Below are 4,893 nucleotides of genomic sequence, written 5' to 3'. Positions count from 1 at the left end.
TCTAAAAGTTATTAATATATATAAGAATAAGGGCTCTATATCCTATAAATAGGTATATATCTAAGTAAGTCCTTTTAAGACCTATATCCCGAAGTATTGCGACTATATTATAATACTATAAAGATATAGCCTGCTTTAGCCTATAGAGTCCCTTTCTAATATAGATTAGAAACTTCTTAGAATCTTTCTTTCTTATATCTAGATACTTAATCCCTTCTAGTAGATATATCTAGATCTCCCTATCTATTATAGGGTTTAAGAAGGCTATCTCGATATTAATCTAAGATCTTTTCTAGTAATATTATATAGCTAATACTAGGAGGATTCTCCTAGTTGCAGCTCTTAGGGTTAGTTATAAGGGCCGTGTAAGAGCCCTTATAATAATAGGATTAATAGAGGTAGCTAGATTAACTAACCTTCGAGAAGGGAGTGTAATGTAACCCGACTACTTAGCGCAGGCTTAGCGTATGCATAACTCCTGCGTATAGCGCACATTTAACCTACAAGAATTAGTCTTATCTCTAATCGAGTAATTACGGGTGTCTAATATATTACTACATCTTTACCCTTATAATTCTAATTCTTCTTCCTCTCTAAGGGTAGCGATCTATTAGATCCTAACGGAATAGCCCCTAGGCGCGCCGCCCGCGAAGCGACTACTCCCGAGTAGCGCTACGAAGAAGAACGCGTTAAAGGACTCCCTAACTACGGAGATATCGAAGAAGTCGCTACCGTAGAGCCTACGTAGCCTACTCTAGACGAAGACACGATAGATTACGGAGAAAACGAACGCGATAAGGAAGAGACGGCTAATAAGATAATCTAGCGCCTYRAAGGCGAGAAGCAGGCTCTATAGTAGTAAGAGACGATTCGCTAACTTTAGTTAGAAGTCTAACAAATAAAGCGTAATCGTAACCGCGCCGACATAGGCGTAGCTACTACTATACCCCGTCGCGGCGTGCCTACGCGCCTCTTATATAAGGAAGATCCGAATACTATAAGCACCTCGAGTTTAAGCGTAGCGTATACGCGTAGCGGAGTARGCGTAAGACCTAAGATAAAGGATCCTAAACTATTCTTAGGGGATTCTATTAAAGAGGCACGCGAATTCCTAYRCTAACTTAAGATAATCTTCGCTAATACTACTACTAGCCTAGAGAGTAACTATAATAAGGTCCTCTATAGCGTTATGTAGCTAGGAGGAGACGCCGCGGAGTCGTAGTATAACGAGCACGATATCGAGGCTATAAGGGTAAAGATGTAGCAATGTATTAGACACCCGTAATTACTCGATTAGAGATAAGACTAATTCTTGTAGGTTGAATGTGCGCTATACGTAGGAGTTATACATGCGCTAAGCCTACGCTAAGCAGTTAGGTTATATTRTACTCCCTTCTCTAAGGTTGGTTAATCTAGCTACCTCTATTAATCCTATTATTATAAGGGCTCTTACACGGCCCTTATAGAGGCGCTTACGCCGAGCTATACGTAGGAGGATTTCTAATCGTTCGTACGTAATACCGTCGGGGACCCTACGAACCGCGCGCTTAGCGTTACGCTTAAGTACGAAAGGGTTCGACAGAGCTAGGATTAAACGGTAAAGCAATTCGCCCTTAAACTAGAAGTGCTAGAGAGCTAACTAGACTACACGTAAGCGTAGCTCGTACGTTAGTTCCTCGCTAAGCTAAGACCAGCTCTCCGTTAGGAGATTATTAAGTTATACTCTATACCTATAATAAGGGTAGAGATAGTAGTGCTAGTAAGGCGCATTAAAGCAGCCGATAAGGGTACGAGCGTATAGCTTACGGGTACTAAGCGCGGTAATTATAAGTCTTAGGACTATAACCGTAGTAGTAGCAGACTACGTAAGAATACCTATAATTATAATAAGGAACGTAAACCTAAGTCTAACCGTAGTAGCGAGTAGCCTTTACGTAAGCGTAAAGAAGGCGCCTATTTAGACCTAAAGTGCTCTAACTATAGCCGTACCGGCTATGCTAATAAGATATATTAGGCTAAAGGCGGCGGCGTAGAAGGCTAAGGGCCGAGTAATACGCGGAGTAAGGTTACCGTAGTCGTTATAGAAAAAGCAAAGGACTCCGAGAAAAAGCTTAAACTCTAAGTCTAAAGCTATTAAGCAAGGTCGATATATACCTAGCGCGCTACTAGCGCGGCGTAGTCGAAACGAAGGTAGGACTAATATAGGTCGACTACCTACTAGACGATATAGCCGATWTTAACGTTATATCGAGAGAGTTCGTACTTCGAGCCGGCTTACTAGCGAGAGTAGATACGCTATTACTATCTACATCCTCCTTTACCGGAGAACTAGGTTACTACTACGGAGCGTACGTTATACGCCTACGTATYATAGACTCGGAAGGAGTCGAACGAATAATAGAAGTAACCTTCTATATATACGAAACTCCGAAGCCCGAACTAATATTAGGCCGCCCCTAGCGACGTACATAACGTATAATCGTCGATAGCGCTACGGATGCGTAGCGCTTTAGTAAACTAAACTCTAGTCGAATTAAGGTTATTAATCTATAGGAGTTTTACCGTAAGATATAGGGCAAGCACGTAAGGGTTCTCGTAGTAAGCGTATTACGCACTAGCGAAATCCTTAGCAGGTCCGAACTTCCGGAGGAGTTTAAGGTATATTATAATATGTTCTTTCCTACGGATAAGGCGAGGCGTAAGCTCCCCGACGATATAGAGCACGCTATCGATTTAGAGCTAGGTAAGAAGCCGCCCTTTAAACCTCTCTATTATTAGTCTCCGAAAGAGCTAGCGTAGCTATAGGAGTATATTACTAAAGCGACTAAGAACGATTAGATCGAGCTTAGCGAAAGCGAGGCGGGTACGCCTATCCTGTTCGTTCCGAAAAAGGATAGCTTACTACGCTTATATATAGACTATCGCGGCTTAAACGAAATTACGATTAAGAACCGCTATCTACTTCCCTTAATTAGCGAGACGCTTAATCGACTTAGGGGCAACGCATTCTTTACTAGCTTAGACCTCTCGGCTACGTATTATCGCATTAAGATTAAGGCTAGCAATCGCTAGAAGACTGCGTTTCGTACGCGTTACGGACACTTCTAATATAAGGTTATGCCTTTTAGACTGTGTAACGTACTAGCGACTTTTTAAGGATATATTAACCGAGCCTTATCGGGGCTAGTCGATGTAATCTGCGTCGTTTACTTAGATAACATTCTTATCTATAGCAAAGACCGAGCGTAATACTAGCGTAACGTATACGCCGTACTCGATAGGCTAAGGAAGTTCCAACTTTACTACAACTTTAAGAAGTGTAGTTTCTTCTAAGATTTAGTCGATYTTCTCGGCTTCGTAGTTACTACGTAAGGCGTTATAATAGACCTACGTAGGGTAGACGTAGTCGCCGAGTAGCCTCGGCTAGAAACCCTTAAGGATGTATAAGCACTCCTTAGATTTACTAACTTCTATAGGCGGTTTATTTAGTAGTACTTACGCATTATAAGGCCCTTAACCGACCTGTCGAAGGGAGCTATTAAAGGCAGGAAGCTAGGAAAGATCCCTTAGGGCGCTAGCGAAGAGAATGCGCTAAGCTAGCTTAAGGAAGCCTTTTAGTTAGCCCTACTACTAAGGCACTATAACCCTACGCTTCGCCTACGAGTCGAAACCGACGYATCGGACTTCGCGCTTACGGGCATCCTCTTATAGCAGTTTAAGGACAAATAGTAGTATCCTATTACTTTTTAGTTACGGAAGATAATCCCGGCCGAATGTAATTACGAGACCTACGATAAAGAGCTACTTATAGTAGTAAGTGCGTTTAAGTAGTAGCGCCCGTACCTCGATAGCGCTACGTATGCGATTTAAGTAATCGTCGACTATACTAACCTTAAAGCTTTTATAACGATAAAACAGTTAGTCGGTCGATAGGTACGATAGGCGGTTTAATTAGCGCCCTTCGACTTTACTATTAAATATCGCGTAGGGATAAAGAACCCTACGGATAGTCCGAGTAGGCGTAGCGACTACGAAACGAGTACGACGGAGTCGTCTTAGTATATAAGCATACTATTGCCTATACTATAAAGCAAACTTTAGAACTGGCAATCTAATAAAGCTCTTCGAAGCGAGATAGAGCCCTCTATTAGAAGAGTAAGAGCTATATACTACGCGATTAAGTACGAGGGATTACTACCTACTAGAGTATACGGCGAGCTTTCGCTACTTAAGCGTGTTATAGCCGTCCTAGCAGCTATAGACTTAGCCCTTAGAAATATTCTAGACCTAATACTCGGTTACGCTAAAGCACTAGTAAACGTAGACGCGGATGCTTCGAGCATGCGCGACGCGGCTAGGGAGAAGGGCGAGTACGAAGGCTATATTATTAAGGATAGAACATTATTCTACGGCGATACCCTATATATTCCGAAAGACTACGCTTTACGTACGCAACTAATACGTATATACTACGATAACGCTCTCGCCGGACACTTTAGGAAGGCGAAGACGCTCGAGTTACTTTAGCGGAAGTACTACTAGCTACGTATAGCTACTAATGTCGTAGAGTACATTAAGGGGTACTATATATACCTCGTAAGCAAGGCGCGGTACTACCGCCCCTACGAAGTAATAGTTCTATTACCTATACCGGATCGAGTATAGTAAGAAATTAGTATAGACTTTATTACGGACCTACCTCCTAGTAAGCGCGGAGATAGCGTCTATACTACGGTGCTTATAATCGTCGACCGCTATAGTAAGATAGCTTTATTTATCCCTACTACTAAGTAATACAATATAGTAGAGCTAGCGGATATCTTTATATCTTACGTAGTCTACAAATACGGCGTACTAGCAGGCATTATTAGTAATAGAGGCTCGGTTTTTACC

This window comes from Ramularia collo-cygni (genome assembly GCF_900074925.1).
Source record: "Ramularia collo-cygni strain URUG2 genome assembly, contig: RCC_scaffold01, whole genome shotgun sequence".
Taxonomy (NCBI): Eukaryota; Fungi; Ascomycota; class Dothideomycetes; order Mycosphaerellales; family Mycosphaerellaceae; genus Ramularia; species Ramularia collo-cygni.
Note: the sequence above shows the minus strand (reverse complement) of the source record.